Consider the following 17,578-nt stretch of genomic DNA (forward strand, 5'->3'; position numbering starts at 1 on the left):
ACTCCTTAGCCACCTTTACTCTAGCTACTATTCCCTCACTCCAACAAAACTGCTTTCTCAAAGGTCATCAATGACATCTTAAATGTCTTTCTCATTCCTCATCCTCCTTGCCATTTTTGCAATTAATACTGTTGATACTCTTCTTTTTGATGGTTTCCTCCTTTAAGTTTCACAGCAAAGCTCTTTCCTGCCCTTGTCACCTCAACATCCCAGATTAAATGGTTTATAATATTCTATCCCCTAAGTGTGACTGATCACTGATTCCTTCCTTGGTCCTATCCTAGTCTCTCTATATTTTCTTCTTTGATGATTATATCTTTGCAGTTAACTCCTGAATCTAAGAATATAACCTTGATTTCCTGTTACCTGGTTGACATTTCCATCTGAATCACTCTCTTCCCGGTTTCAAACTCAACATATCCAAAATTGAACTCATCACATTGCCCTGAAAACATTTCATTCCTCTCATCTTCCTGATGTCTGCTCCTGAAACCACCATTCTCCTAAGCTTTAATTCTTCCCTTTCTTCAGTCCCTTCTGATTGGACTCCTTTGAATTTTTCCATTATGCCTTCAGGAACCGTCTCATGCTGCAAGATCTCTCAGATCTGTTGCTCACACCTTTTCATTACCCTCTGATCCTGGATGTTCTCTGGTGGGCAGAGTAGAAAATTCTTTCCAGAACCTCCATTTAGGGAAGACACTCAGCTTTTCTTCATTTCCCAAGAGGTTGCTCTCCTTTAGACTTTCCCACTCATCCACTTTTTAGCTTCTCTTCCTCCTCCTCCTTTACCACTTCCTTTTTTGGATTGTCTCCCATTATTAGATTGTAAACTTCTTGAGGGCAAGGACTGATCTTTTTCATATTCATATCCCCAGTGCTTAGCACAGTGCCTGGAACATAGTAGAAACTTAAATATATATTGGATTTCAACTTAAATGCTCAACTAAGCATTTAAGTACTTAGTATGTGCCAAGTACTGTGTGTTGCTAAGCTACTGGGGTTACAAAGAAAAGCAAAAACACAATCAAGGAGCTCACTTCTAATGATAAGGCAATAACAAAATCTTTATCATTTTCATCATCATCATCATATCTAGTATTTATATCACACTTTAAGATTTGCAAAACACTTCACAAAAATTATCTCATTTTTATCTTCACAATAACCCAGGAAAGTAGACATTATTATAATCCTTATTTTACAGATGAGGAAATTGAGGCATAGAAAGGTTAAATAACTCATTTTGTGACCCACATCTATTAAATCTCTGAGATTAGATTTGAATTCAGAGCTATCTTGACTCCAGATCCAGAATTCAATCCACTATTCTAGGAAAGATAATCTGAGAGAGAAGAGTATTAGCAGTGAATAGAAACAGGAAAAGCCTCCTACAGACTCTGGCATTTTAGCTGAGTCTGAAAAGTAGCTAAGTAAAGAAGAGATAAAGGGGGCAGCTAGGTGGTACAGTGGATAGAGAGTACTGACCCTGGAGTCAAGAAGACCTAAATTCAAATCCAACCTCAGATACTTAATACTTACTTAACTATGTGATCTTAGGCAAAATTTTTTTTAAAAAAAGAGGAGTTAAAGAGGGAAAACATGAAAGACTTGGGGGAGCACCAATGAAAAAGCCCAGAGTTGAGAAATGGGGAATTGAGGCAGTTTAAGGGGCAGCTAGGTTAAAGAGTGGATAGAGCATCAGCCCAGGAATCAGGAGGACCTACATTCAAATGTGACCTCAGACACTTGACACTAGCTGTGAGACTTTGGACAAGTCATTTAACCTTGATTAACTCTCATCCAGGGCTATCTCCAGATGTCCTGATCCATATCAGACCCAGATGACTTCTGAGGAGCATGTCATGGCATGACTTCCCTGATGTCATGGTCTTCTTCCATAACAAAGGACAAACATCATCGTTGTGTATGTGAAGACTAGCAAGTGGCTGGATTATTGAGTACAAATGTAAGATAGTTGGAGTACAGTATAAGATTGAGAAAGTAGCATGGGATCGTCATGAAATGTTGAAATATCAAACAAAAAAATTGATATTTGATATGATGGGCAAAAGAGAGTCAGTGAAGTTTATTTCCTAGGTGTGTGAAATGATCCACCCACACTTTTAAAACTGCTTTAGTAGCCAAATGGAAGATGAATTGGAGTGGAGAAGAAACCAACCAGAAGACTTTTCTCATTATCTAGGCATGTTGAGGTGACAAGGGCAGGAAACTGGGTGGTAGTTGTGTGAGTAGCAGGAAGGGGGCATATAGTCGAGATGTTGTGAAGATAGAAATAAAATTTGTCAACAGATTGAGCGTCTCGTATGAGTAAGAATAAGGAGTCAAAGTTGACCCCTAGATTGTGAGTCTGAATGACCAGGAGAATGATAGTGTACTCCACAGTAATAAGAAAGTTGAGATGATAGGTTAGGAAGCAGGGAAACCTATAACAATGAGTTCTATTTTGAATGTGTTGACTTTGAGATGACTATGGGACATCCAATTTGAATGGGCAAGAGGCAGATAGTAACTTGGGACTGCAACTCAGGAAGAAGATTAGAGTTGAATACAACTCCTATTGCTTCTGCTTCCTTGGGTGAGTATTCTTGCAAATATCCCTCTTTTTCTACTTATGTAGTCCTAACCCTAGTTAAGGTCTTAGTCATCTCTCTCCTAAATTTATTGCAACTTACTACTCTGTCTTCAGTCTGTCTCTTCTTTAATGAATGATTCATATCCATGTCAATATAATTTTCCTAATGCACAGGTCTGATTATATCATTCCTTCATTTATAACCTCCTGTGCCTTTCCAGTCCCTTTAGGACAGAACTGTTCAAAATGCAGCCTGCAGGCTGCATATGGCCTGCAGTGTAATTTTATTTGAGGGCCCCCTGTGGGTTTACTAACTGCTTTAGTAAAGAAAGCTACCAGAGCTCTCACTAAAATGGCAAATCAAAATATACTGTCTTTTATTTCAATAAAAACTTTTAAGAGTAAGGTTGGGCAGCTCTGCTTTAGGATAAAATACAAATCATTAAGGGCTCCACAGAGTTCAGAGTCCAGTCTGCAAAAACCAGAGCCCATATTGAAAATAGAGGCCAGTACCCAGATTCAGAAAATCTTAATCTCTTGAGAACTTTTGAATTTGAATGAAAAGTCCAACTCTGGAACTCTTTTCTCTGATCCATGCTCAGGAAAGGAAACAGAAAACCAGAACATGATCAAATATCTGGAGATCTAAGTAGTCTCTCCATCAGGATCACCTTTTTCTTAGCCTGCAAGTTACCAATCTATGCACTTTTAGCAGGTGGAAAGATTAAAAAAAAAATTCCTCCACACCTTACTACATTCTGAAAGTCCAAAGGGAAGAACGTTTAAAAACAGGAAAGGAGGTGAATTGTTTCATAGCTTGCTGTATAAACTGCAAAAAAGATGTTTATTCCAAAATAGTCAGCTTCAGATTATTCTGAGACACTGATTATCTTGGAGGCAGTTCTATTGATTGGGGACTAATCAGGATTTAAAAAATAAGAGGAATGCCTTGTGTTTTGAAGAGCATGTCAGTAAAGAGCCAGATTGCCACATGTATTTTTCATGGCCTGCATCTTTCAGCTAAGAGTCTATGCCCTGTAATACTACCAGGTTGATTAAAAGTCTCATCATGTTGATCAAGGCTTTCCCAACAGTTCTTTCACATATCAGTCACTGACATTCATAACTATATAATATTTAAGGTTTTAAAGCATCTGTATCTACATTGTCTCATCTGACACATCTCATAACAATTCTCAAAAGAGGCAGCAAAGGGGTTGACATCAGAGTGAGAACCAACTGTATTCAAAACCAACTTCTGATGGTGAGCAACTCTCTAAGACTATAAGTGGTAGAATAGTTGCCCTTTGACGGTTATCCTTCACCAGGAACTCCTTGATTTGGTAAAAATCATAAAACTGGAAGGAAACAAACAAACAAAAAAACCAAGTCCCTAAGGTAGATAATGTAATCTGATTTTTTTTAACAGATGAGGAAACGTGTCAAAAAGATTGAGTAATTTCACCCTGTTCATTTGACTAATTTTTCCCAGAGGCAAGATTTATATCAAGGTCTCTTCTGACTACAATTAAGTCCAGCTCTTTTTCCACTATACAAAGCCACAAAGGTAATAAGATCTAAAATTTGAATCCTGGCCCTTCTTATCAAAATCCATTGCTCTTTCCAACTTATTGTACTACCTCTCTTCTGTACCCGAGTTCTTCATTTGAGTCAGCTTAGAGGAAACGGTGACCTGATATCCTATTTTATTAATAATTCTATTTTCTTGGACTTTTGCACATTTAATAAAATCTTACATTTATAGTACTTTTCTCAAAACAATTATTTTGGGGTGGTAGTCCAAGTATTGCCATTCCTATTTTACAGATGAGAAAATTTAGGCTCAGAGAAATAAAGAGACTTGCTGATGATTCCACAATTAACAAATATCAGAAGATGAACTTCAAAACCAGTTCTCCTGATTCTAAGTTTAGCCTTTCTTCAATTATCTAAAAAATCCACATGGGAGTAGTAAGATACAAATCTTGTCACCCTATTTGAATAAATAATTACTGAGATTACTATCATCTTCTCAAGACGGATCTTTTGAAAGGTCATTATTTGTAGATTTACTTCCTCAAATTAAAGGAAGAGTTTTCCACTTGGTATTGACTTTCTTATGAACAGTTATAGGAGCTACTTTTTAGAAGGTTAAAAATAACGAATCATAGCAATGTACTTAAGAAAACTGAAGCTCAATGATATTAATTAATTGGGCCCCAGGCAATGGAAGAATCAGTCCAGATTCCCAGTTTTTCTACTGCATTAGCAAAGTATATTAACGATTCTATACTTTTGCACCGCAAGATTAAGGAACAATGTCTTTCTGTGGATTAATTCCAATATGATTTTTCCTTTAGATATTTGGACTGAAGTGATTAAAATGAGCTCATCAAGTAACCTGCTTAACCTTTTTAGTAATTGTTTCTCTTTGCTTATTGTTTGATCAACATGAGTGCTTAGATGGGAGTAAGTGGGAAAGTCTATGAGAATCCCAGTAGATTTTTTAAAAAAGAGTTTGAGATCTGTCCCTAGAGATAATGTACATTGATGAGATCATCAATGCATGGAAGCACCAGAATCTAAAAAGAGGAAAGGACATTTTCATTAATGCATCTTTCTAGTTCTGGAAAACACAACACCATCTACTAAGTTCAATAGAGGATAAATTTCCTTAATTTATTTTATTTTCTTATCTAACAAGATGTTAGATAACACAGAATTGAATTTTCTGTATTTGCTATATTCTCCCTGAACGTTTATGTCTTTTGTTAAATAAGATCCGGTAAAAGGGTGGGTATGGATCAAAATAAAAGAGCATCACTACCACCACTCTAAAAAAGAAATACCAAAAAGTTAATTCATTCTACATTTATTGTGTCTACTAAGTGCAAGACTGTGAGAGATACAAAGATGAATAAAACACCGATTCCTGTTTACCATCAATGAGATTGATGATATGTACACAAATAACAATAAATATAAGGTAGTATTAACAAAAGCTGTAAGAAGATACAAAGTGCTATGGGAGTTACTCAGTAGCAACATATTCATACATAACAAGTAGCAAATTACATTTCAAGAATCTTAAAGAGCTTATTCAATTTAATACGTAGTAGAAAGGCAATTATGTGTCTAAAATATTGAGTGAAATGTAGCTAAGAACAAGGGTTCTGAACAGAAACTTGGAATTTTCTGTATGAAAGACTGAAACAAATTGAAAATGCTCAAGAGTTTCAGGAAGGCAGAATGTAATTAACCAAACTAGAATTTAGCCGGAGGACAGAAAAATGAACAAAATGAACACTAGTTCTTAGAAGAGGAATAATCTGGAAGGGTAACTCAGAAACATGTAGACAATTTTTATTCATCTATGGAAATTCATGACAAGGAATCCTGAAATTCCCCTTGGGTAGAAAGAGATGGTATAGAAATGTTCATTCATTACATTCAGAACCTTATTTCTATTTCATCAATTGTTTCGGTCTCAACAATTCACCAGTGCTACTAATAAATAGCAAAATAGAGTGAAAATTTTACCTTTTCTTTTTTCTTACCATATTTAGGTGACAATAACCAGTGCAAAAATCAGAAATGGACAATCTGGATCATTGGATATCAGTATAACCTAAATTCGAGTTTGTTAAGTAAATATAAATGTGTATTTTTAGGTTTATCTCCCAGCTGGAACTGACTAATTTTAATCAAGGAGGTCAGAAGTTATTTGAGACTACACGATCTGTTATGCAGATTTTATGTAATTGGGCAAAAGTTCAAAAGGAGTTGATTTCCACCAAAAAAAAGGAGCAATTAAGGATAATGAAAATACACAGCTTCTTGAAAACTGCATGAAATTCATTACATTGAGTTAAAAAAGGTAGGTGTTAATCAAAGTGAGAATTCCTAAAAATGCTCACAAATGTCAATGACTAATACTAGTTCAATTCAATCTGATAAAGATTTATTCGGAGTAAAGTTAATAAACCGGATGTTTCATCTAGGTTCCTTCCTATTGTCTTTGAATATTAATAGTTAACATGTATATAATATTCACTTTTATATATATTTATGTATATATATATGTGTGTATAGTTAATGAGAGTAAATCATGCAGATCTTCACAACAGCCCTCACAGGTAAATGCTGTTATTGTCTCCATTTTACAGATGTGGAAACTGAGGCTCATAGAAATTTAGTAACTTGTATAGATGGAATTCAAACATGGTCCCTTCTTGCTAGTCAACATTATCAGTTTCCCTTCTTTCCCTTCCAATGATCTCGGATTTATAATGTTTGTATATAGTAGTTTGCCTGTGTATCTCCCAGTATGAGACTGTGAGCTTCTTGAGAGTACCTCTAAGGATCTCTGGTTTTCACTCCATAGCAAAGGATTTTTTTATTTTTTATTTTTTTAGGTTTTTGCAAGGCAATGGGGTTAAGTGGCTTGGCCAAGGCCACACAGCTAGGTAATTATTAAGTGTTTGAGACCGCATTTGAACTCAGATGGGCCGGTGCTAGCCGCCCCCAAAGGATTTTTTTAAAGCTGCTTTTCTTTCTTTTTTCTATTTATTCATTGTTTATTCTGTCTGCCTCCCAGTCCCTCACTCTGTCTCTTTCTGTATCTGTTTCTGTGTGTGTCCTTCTGTGTCTCTCCCTCAGTGTCTGTGTGTCTATCTGTCTCTCTCTCTCCCACCACCTGGCACAGTCACTCCATAACAGCTTGCTGACTTGACCTAGCTGCTCCCTTTGGACTTGAGCCTCTTCATCCTTTAGGAAGTGGAAGCTGGCCTGGGATCGGGGCCTGGCTCTCTTGCTTTTGGGGGATCCCTGGGAAGCTTTGCGAGCCCCTTCTGAAAGCAGCGCATAAAATAAAACACGTGGCCATCAGGTTAAACACAAGGACCGTGTATTTGTCCGAAGTTCACCGGCTCCAGACTGAGAGGCTCCGGACTGAAGCACCCCGTGCCCGGGATACCCCGAAGCCGCTGTTACGGTGGGGGTGGCGGGTCTCGGCAGCCGGGTCTGGCCCCGCGGGTGCCGCCCCAGCACAGAGGGCGTGGCGGCCGGGCCGGGCCGGGCCGGGCCTCGGCTCCGCTCGCTCCTTTACTCATTCATTCCGGGCGGAGGAGAGCCGGCGGGACCCCGGCGGCGCAGGCAGCAGGGCGCGGGCGCAGGGGCGGCGGCGGCCCGGCCGTGGGGGCGGGGCGGCCGGGACTCGCCCCTCGCCTCCAGCCAGTGCCGACCCGGAGACCCCGGAGCCCGGGGCGTGGACGGGGTGGGGGAGGGGGGGCCGCGGCCTGATTGGTGCGGCGGCCGCGCCGGAAGTGAGCGGCTGGCAGCGGGGAGGGGGCGGCGGCGGCGGCGTGAGTCAGGCCGGCGGGCGTTCGCTCGCTCGCTCGTCCGTCCGTCCGTCCGTCCGTGGGCCGCCGGCGCGTCCGCGGGTGGCTGCTCCGGGTCCGGCCGGGCTGTGCGGCCTCGGGCTTGCCCGCGGGGTGGGCGCCGCCGCCGCCGCCCGGGAGGGGGCGTGTGCCGAGCGTGCGCGCGAGAGGGCTCTGCGGCCGGAGCCTCCCTCCGCACTCCGCACCCAGCCGGCCGCCGGCCCGCGCAGCCCCCGGGGCGGGAGCCGCAGGAGCGGCCCGGCCCGGCCCGGCGCCGCCGAGGTGAGCGAGGGGCGGGGCGGGGGCGCCGGGGAGGGGGCGAGGCGCGGCCCACCCCGAGGCCCTGCGGGCGCCGCCGCGTGGGAGACAATGAGCGCGAGCCCCCGGGAGCCTCGGGCGGGAGGGGCCGCCTTTCCTCCCCGCGTGCCCCCGGGGGGCTCGGGAGGAGCTGCGGGGTGCCGGGTCGCTGCCGCCGGAGCGGGAGGGAGCGGGCGCGGGGACGTGCCCGGGAGGGGGGCGAAACTTGAGCGTCGCGGCGTGCCCTGGGACTGGCATTTGTCTAAGCGTGACCGGGCAGGAATACCCAGTTTTCTATATTGCCCTTATCCGCCGATTGGGATTTCAGTTCTTTCCCCGTAAGCATCCGTTTAGCTGGTAGAAATCTGGTCTTTTTCTCATTCAGCTAAAGCGTTACTAATGGATTACACGATTTCCCCCCCGAAGGACAGTGATTCATCTTATTTTATAAGGCAAAATGAAGATGTAAAAAAAAAAACACATTCTGTGACCCTCGTATACATGTTGATATGGAATTAGGCTATTGTTTGTGAAGCGACTTGGGAATACTGATGTGTATTTTTTTATTGGTTGTGAAGCGATTTGGGAATACTGATGTGTATTTATTTATGTAGAGGTTTTTTGTCTGATTTGACATTTTTTTGCTAGGAATGGCTGCCATTCCCCATCTTACAGACAAATTGAATACAGAAAAATTTAAGTGGCTTTTTTCCTAGAGTCCGTGTTTAGGTTCAATGAACTGAAAGATCCAAGTCTTGATTAATCTTAACTATAAAGGTGGATAGAGCATCGATCCTGGAGTCAGGGATACCTGAGTTCAAATCCGGCCTCAGGCACTTAATTACCTAGCTGTGTGGCCTTGGGCAAGCCGCTTAAACCCCATTTTCCTTGCAAAAAAAAAAAACAAAAAAAATTTTAACTATGAGACATTCTAATTGGGGCTGCTTCATCAGCAAGGCTTATCTTTTAAGATAGATCTGTTTAGGGGGCCCCTTGGTGGCACAGTGGATAGAGCACCGGCCCTGGAGTCAGGAGCACCTGAGTTCAAAGTCGGCCTCGACGATGATTACCTAGCTGTGTGGCCTTGGGCAAGCCACTTAACCCCATTGCCTTGCAAAAAAAAAAAAAAAACCTTTTACAAAAGACATATCTGTTTATCACTGTATCCAGGAATCACATAGAATTTAAGTGCCAAGAAGGGGAAAAAAAAGCCATTTAGTTCAACACCCCATTTTAGAAGAGGAAAACAGGTCCAAAAAGTAACTACCCTTAGGTTACACTGTAGTATGGACCTAGATCTTCCAACTCCAGATCCAGTGCAATGTCCTTTTCCCAGCACACAGCCCCATTTGTACCCACAAGGTGGCACTGCCACTGAAGTCAGAGTTGAAAGCTTTTTATATTAAAACACTGAATTAATTACTAATCCTCCAGGGAAATGAGAATCAAAAAGAAAGCCAACTGAAGAGGTTAACTTTTACTTCAGGGAGCTTTGCCCCCTGAGAAATACTTCATTTCCAACGTTACTGAAAAGGTAGGAAGAGAAGTAGGCAGGAAGGCAAAATGGGGAAGCAGAATAGTATTCTAGTGCACTGGAGTCAAGCTTTCATTGTGTGGCACTGTTTTTATTTCTTGTGTTCTGAATTCACAATCTTCAGAACTAGTCATATTTAGACATAATCAAGCTTTTGTTAATCATCTACTTATGTGCTAGGCATTGTACTAGGCTCTGGAGATACAAAGTACAAAACTGCCTTATAGAGACAAATGTGACTTTTGAATGATCGTTTCTGTTATTCGTGTTAGGTTAGAGTATAATACAAAAATCTTTAGATGTTATTTTGTGACAAATTTTATTCCTTTTTGATAGAAAAAAATTAATTTTCTGAACTCAGAAACTACATAAGGGTCATACTGTACAAGAAATTAGGCAAAATAAACACAATAGTAAGTATAAATAAAATGTACATATTCCCTTTCTAAATAAGTGTTACTTATGCCTAGTATTTTGGCTGTCAAACTTAGAGATTTTTTAGAATATTGCCTGTGAGAATTGCTCTTGTTTAAGTTGCAAGTCAGTCAACTAGCATAAATTAAATGCTTACTCTGTATCAGGCACTGTTCTAAATGCTGGGAAATATGAAGAAAAGCAGGGCAAATAAATAATCTCAAAGAACTCATAACTTTATGAGGAGACAATAATGTACAAAGATATGGACAAGCAAAATTGGAGATAGTTTTGGAATGGGTTCAGATTAAGGACTAGGAAAGTCTTCTTGAAGACTTGAAGAAAAGGAAGGAAAGAAGGTGTATATGAGGAGTGTTCCAGGCAATAGGGGAAGCCACTGAAAACTTGAGTCTGGAGATGGAGAGTCATGAGAGGAACATCAAGAAATCTGTGTCATTGGATCAAAGGAAGTAAGATATAAGAAGACTGGAAGGGGAGAAAAGGGGCAGGTTATAAAGTTCTTTAAAAGCCAAACAACATCATATATTTAATATGAGCGGTAATAAGAGGCCATTGGAGATTAAGTAGGGAGAGTAATATGGTCAGACCTGTACTTTAAGATTAATGTGACAACCAAATGGAGGAGAAATTGGAATGAGGAGACTTAAAGGAAACTAACTAGCAGGCTATTGCAGTTGTTCTTCCTTCTTCCTTGAAGAGGACCAATGACATCAAAATGATATATTGACTTGCAAAGGAATTGGACTCAAGTGAGGCAGAGCTGTGCAAAGTCATTAGCCTTATTTTTTTTCCTCCAGAGTCAATAGAGATCAGTGTTCAGACAGGGCAGGGATAACTGATCATGGCTCCTGAGGCAGTGGCCCTTATAAGCTAAGGTATTTCCCAGGTCTAGGTTTGTCTGAGGCAACAACTCCTAGTCAGTGATTAAAGGCTAGATAAGAATTCAGGCAAAAGATAACCTAGTTCAACTTCACAAAAGAACCAGTCTGGGAGTCAGTTTCTAGTCAGAATAGAAACAGTTGCTGTTTACACTCAATCTGAGCCTTCAAAACCCAATGCTCTGGGCAGCTAGGTGGTGCAGTGGATAGTGTACCAGCCCTGGAGTGAGAAGGACCCGAGTTCAAATGCAGCCTCAGATGCTTAATAATTGCCCTGCTGCTGTATGATCTTGGGCAAGTCACTTAACCCTATTGCCTTAAATAAAATTTTAAAAAAACCAATCATCAAATGAGGTTTGGGTTAAAACCTGGTTTTGTGCAATCAGTGAGAGCCAGAGTGATTTAGGTTTAAAGTCAAATAGTTCCATTTGAATTCTACTAGGCTTTATCAAATCTTGATTTACCAGAGCTATATTTCAAGAAATCATAAGTGAAAACTAGATGAGAAAAAGAGTTAACTGTTCCAGTTTTTCAAAGTAGTCCAAGTGTGAAGTGATGAGGGCCTTCACTTGGGTTTACAGGAGAGAATGGGGGTTCATAAGCAAAAGGTAGAAATGACACAACTTGATTATTGTTGGGATTTAGGGAATGAAATAAAGTTTAGCATCAAGAATGATACCTAGGTTATTAGCCTGAGAGACTGAGGTTATGCTAAAACCAAGACAGTAATAGGGAAGTTAGAATGAGGAAAAAGGCAATTCACTGTTGAACCCTTTAAATTTAAGATGTTTCTGGTTTGAGATGTCCAGAGGGCAGTTGGTGATGCAAGATTGGAGGTAAGAAGAGAGGTTAGTGCTGCCAAATAGATCAGAATCAGATGATGATTGAAATCATGGGAGCTGATGAGAACACTAAGTAAAATATCATAGAGAGAAAAGACTCAGGACAATCTTGGGGCCCTTCATTGTAATTCCTATGACATGACTCAAGATAAAGTAAAAGAAACTGAGAATGAACTGGTCATACAAGTAGTAGAAGCAAGAGAGGACAAGATCTCAAAAAGAGAATATGGAGGAAAATAGGGTTATAGAATTATCAAAGGCTGCAGAAAGGTCAAGAACTTTGAATAGAACAATTTCAGTTGAATTATATGCTCAGAAGCCAGACTGAAGAAAATTAAAAGAAAGAGAAGAAAGGAAGGAAGTAAATGCACTAAATGTAGACAGCCTTCTCAAGGAATTTAGTCATAGAAAGAGGAGTGATATAGGTCAGTAACTATTAGACTGATGAACTGAGGGATTTTTTTGAAGATGAGGGAGACATGAACATATTTGTAGGCAGTATTGAAGCAGCAATAAACAGGAATATTGAAAATTCATGAGAGAATAGATATCATTGAGAGGGCAATCTTCTAGAGAAGGTTGGATGTTGTGCATGGAGAAGTGTTTGTCGTGGCAAGTAAAGATTTGACTTCATAAAAAGTGAGAAGGAAGAGGTAGCTGAATTGTTAGTGGAAGAGGGGAGAAGTGTCAACTCAGCAAATGATCGTAATTTTTTTAATGAAATCTGAGGCAAAATTTTCTGTTGAAAAGATTGGGGAAGGGGAACTGAAATGTTTGAGAAGAGAGAGAAAGTTTTGGGAAAGTCTCTAAGGTGTGTGTGATAGTGAATTGGTAAGGAAAGTGAAATAAAAGGATTGAATTTATATAACATAAACTTGTAGTGGACCCAAACAGCATAAATGCCATGGTTAGAGCTCTGTACTGAGTCTGCCTTCAATCATCCTCAGACGTAGCTGGTGACAGCAAATCAGTTAAACTTTGTAAAATGGGGAAATAGCCCCTTACTCTCAGAATTGTGAGAATTATTTGTAAAGAATTTTGGTACCTGGGTTCAAATCCTGGTCTCAGACACTTAATAATTAGCTAGCTGTGTGGCCTTGGGCAAACCACTTAACCCTGTTTGCCTTGCAGAAATGTAAAAAAAAAAATTTGGACAGTGCCTGACACCTAGTAGATATTTACTAAATGCTTATTTCCTTACTCCATTTATTCCCACCTCTCTGGCCTTGTTCAGCAGCACAAGAAGAGGATAGAAGGCAAGTGGTTGAAAGATGTTGCTAAGCCTTTCACTTAAATTTTCTGGGCCTCATCAACCCACATCTATAAGATGAAGAGTTTAGATTAGATGACTTTGTTTCTGACATCAGCAACCTCCTATTCATGAATGACTATTTATGAATCAGTATTGCCCTTCCTAACATAGTATTTCCTCATATCACTCCCCTGCTTGGAAGTCTTGAATGGTTTCGCTGCACCTAGAAAAGTTTTTCTCCTGAGAAAATCGTCCAGATGTGTTCTCTAATGATTTATAGTTGGAAAAAATCAGCAGTGGAAATACACCAGAATTAAGGGGGATGTGAAGAAAAGAGTATTTTAGGAAGCAATATTAACCCATAAAAGGCCATTCCAATTTCTAGTTAAGAGACCATTGATGACCTTAGAAAGTGGTTTCAGTAGAGTGATGGAAACCAAATTGCAAAGGGATTAAGGAGAAGATTGAATCAAGAAAAGAAAAGGTTAATCTTTCTGTGTCATGGACATGTCAAGTACAGTGAAGTCTGTGGGTCCCTCCTCAGAGTAATCTCTTAAATGCATAAAATAAAGTATGTAAGATTACAAAGGAAACCAATTGTGTTGAAATAGTTATAAAAAAAAAAAATTAAGTCCACAGAGCCTATATTAGAATCTCAATTGTAAGAAGAATTTGTTGCAGACCTTTTAAGAACTTTGGGGGGTGAAAGAAAGAAGACAAGATAGTAGTCAAACAAGATAGTGGAATCAGGGAAAGGTCTCCCTATTACTCTCCTCTGACATACAAAATAGGGTAAAACTTAAACTTTTTTTCCTGCTGTAATGTGTATACATACGTATATATTCCTAAAAAACCTTTGGCAATGCTAATAGAAACCATAGGGAAAATGCAGCTGGGGGACATCATTCAAAACTTAGTCTGTGACACATTTTAAAAAATAGAAACCTAATAAAAACAGTTGTACAGTTTTATACTGTTAAGAAATACATAAATACTATAAATGGTTTAAAAATACATAAACACTATATATTAACTAGTGGCAGTATTCATCCTCAGCCTCAAGCTTGGCCTACATTTCATTCAAGGATAGAGTATGGTGGTGGTGCCAGGCTAGCAGAGTCCTAGGCTAAGGGTGGGAAATCTCTTAAGACCAGTGAGGTCTATATATAGTTTGGAGAGAACAGGGATTATGTGGGTGTGGACCAAACCTCGTCTACCCATAGCTCCCACTGTACCAAAAGATGCACAGTAAATGACACTTTACCTTGAAAAACCCATGTTTGTAGAAGTGGGGGCCAGAAAGGTTGCAGTTTGTGAATTGTTTGAGCTAGAGGCTTCTACATTCTTGCTGTTTATTATACATAACATCAAGCACAAACAAACCAAACTTCAGATTGTTCTATAATCAATCCAGGTGGAACAAATTTATGTTTTCAAACCAGCATTAAAGCAGAACTGACTTTACATGTTTGGAGAAGGTAGTGGAGAGGAATATTGAAGATATAGCATAGAACATGTTTTAGGAGTAATAGTATCTAGAGAGCATTAGAACTCTTAAATTTGGAGGAGCAGGAATTGATTCCCCATTGAGCTGCCAAATTCAGAGCTTAAATTTTGAAACACTTTTTCCCTTAAAAACTAGATGAGTTCATGAGCATTTTTTTAGAAGGAATTTATCAATGGTGTCTTATACATAGGATACACATATATCTATATGTATGTATGTTTGCATCCTTATATTTATCTAGGTAAACTGATAAAAGAAAACTTGATTAGGTTAGTACTTCAAAATTAACTTTAATTTGAGGATATGTGCGTGTGTGTTGTACCTATATGCACATGTAATTGTTATTATTGTTATGTACAGAATTACCCAAAAGCCAAAGCCTAGGCACAAATTTTTTTTACTGGTATTTGTGCTTTAGTCTTCCTTTATATTTGGCTTATTTCACATGCTTTTAACAAATCAGAGTGGAGAAGGAAAACACCAACCTCTTTCTTATCATTTGCCTTTCCTCAGGGTTCAGAGCTTATGTCATTAGCTTTTGGTAAGTTTTAATATAGAGTAGGTCAAAACCTTCCTCTATATTGAGCACTGTGATTGATATATGATACAACTAGTTATCTTTGTGCTTTTCCTCTCCTAAACTGCATTTGCTGATGCTGAATCTGTTCAGAACCTGTTATGCTTGATGACAATTAATTTCTAGACCTTCACCTTTAGCAGTAAAAATAACAGATCAGGATTTCAGATTATACAGTGCAAATCAATATCCTTATATCATTGTCATACATATATTTAATATTATGTGGGATGCCCCCCATCATTCCCTTCAAAGTGAATACTCTGTGGAATGGGCACAAGATAAGAGACATTAATCTCTTGTTCTCTAAGTTGGTGTCAGGTCTGTAGTGCCTCTTATCTCCAATGTGAACATCTTGCCATGCAGAGTCTATGTCTAAAATATACCTCATCAGCTTACCAAAGTCTTACTCATTCAGTTGAATCTGGTAGAGTTATTATTATGAGTGGCAGCTATAATTAGCCTTCCTATATTCCTTGTCAACTAATAAGCTTCTGCTGTGTTCATGTTCACTTTCTTGTGTCCCTTTTTTGCCCAATGGTGATTCAGAAAGGAGGTGAGAGTGGGGAGGGTGGGCTTTGGACCTGTGATTTCATTGTTATAAGGAACTTTCAGGTGAGTTGGTATCAATTCTGAAATTTATAATCTTAGACAGTTGCCCACAGTACTGGGAGAGTGTGACTTGGCCAGCTTCACACAGTATGTGTGGGTTCCTGGCTTGGAGACCAACTTCCTAGCTATTTTGCCAAGCTGTCTTTCCAAGCAGGAAAAACACTTTTGTGGTCATATGGTTGACCCTCTGATATCACTCTTCTGTAGAGACCTTTGAGGAATACTTTTTTCTCTATCAGTAGAAGTCCTCGTGATTCCTTTCTCCTAGTCCAATAGGGTAGTGAAAAATAAAAGTGAAATTTAAAGTGAAAAATAAAATTTATATTCATTAATTTCCTTAGCAACCATTTCAGAGTCATCTGCTATCTGATACAGGTTGCCTACTTTTAGAGAGAGCTTAGCTCCTTTCTAGCTACACCTGGTTTAAAGTATGTTAACCTCATGGAAAATATGTAAATTTCTCATTATGATTTTTTCCTCCTGTTGATTTTAGAATTTCACACATTAGATGTGACTCTACTGTATTTGTCATCTCAATTTTCTCATCTATAGTGGGAATATTAATATTTATACCACCTATCATAGAGTTATTGAGAAATGTTTTGCAAATTTTAGAACCTTGGATTTATTATCTTAAGATCCTTGGACTACCCACTACTGAATTATTACTTTAATTAACAATATTCATTAAGTGCCATTATATAAGCAGGGCATTATGTTAAGTATTGGAAATACAGAGACAAAATCTACAAACCCTTCCTGCCTTTCTTTTTTTAAAATTTGTTTCTGTTTTTCTTAAACTTCTCACACACACAATTACTTCCTATTATATAAAATACATATATATTAAATTTAATGAATCAGTACCAATCCCATACTGCTTGTCTGTAACTCCATTGAACTTCCTTCTGCTTTCTTCTGTGTATTTTTAAATGTTTCCTATAATGTGTTGTAAAATATTCTTTTTTTTCTCTTTGTTTTTAAGATTTATTGATTTTATATTTACAGACATTACCAGATGCTATCTTGAAATAAATGGGCAGCTAGGTGGTGAAGTGAATAGTGAGGAAGATGAGAAAGGAAGTCCTGAGTTCAAATATGGTCTTAGATACTTGCAGCTGTGTGACCCTGGTCAAGACACTTAATCCAGTTTGCCTCAATTTCTTCTATAAAATGAGTTGGAGTAGGAAATGGCAAACCACACCAGTATTTTTGCAATGAAAACCTCAAATAGAGTCACAGAGAATCAAAACTTGACTGAAATGACTGAACAACAGAGTAAAACAGTTAAACAAAATTAGCAGTGCCTCATCTGAAAGTACATGTAGCATTCCATATCAGTAGTAACCCTCTTCTCTATTTTTCTAATTAATAAATCTATTTTTTCTTCCTTCCTCCCTCCCTCCACCCCATTGAAAAAAAATGAGAAAAGGAAAACAAATTCCTTGTAACACATGGGCATAATGAAAAACAAATTTCCTCATATACAAAATAAACATATCTCATTCTGCACTTTAAATCCATCACCTAATAACATGTTGCATCATTGGTCCTTTGGAATCAAAGATGATAATTTCATTCATCATAGATCTTAGAGCTTTCAAAGTTTTTTGCTTATATGGTGTTTTTATTCTTCTGCATTTCCTCATTTCTTCATTGGTTTTGTAACA

At 39.1% G+C, this 17,578-nt stretch overlaps 1 protein-coding gene across 1 annotated transcript in view; it reads left to right on the plus strand.

The window, feature by feature from the left end:
• The first annotated feature begins 8,150 nt into the window (after positions 1–8,150).
• The window catches only part of RAPH1 (Ras association (RalGDS/AF-6) and pleckstrin homology domains 1), a 102,745-nt gene continuing 93,317 nt past the window's right edge, over positions 8,151–17,578 (plus strand). The window contains exon 1 of the mRNA XM_074191575.1: positions 8,151–8,256. The gene's annotated coding sequence lies outside the window, so the exon portion shown is untranslated. The remainder of the gene's footprint in view (positions 8,257–17,578) is intronic.

This window comes from Macrotis lagotis, chromosome 6 (genome assembly GCF_037893015.1).
Source record: "Macrotis lagotis isolate mMagLag1 chromosome 6, bilby.v1.9.chrom.fasta, whole genome shotgun sequence".
NCBI lineage: Eukaryota > Metazoa > Chordata > Mammalia > Peramelemorphia > Peramelidae > Macrotis > Macrotis lagotis.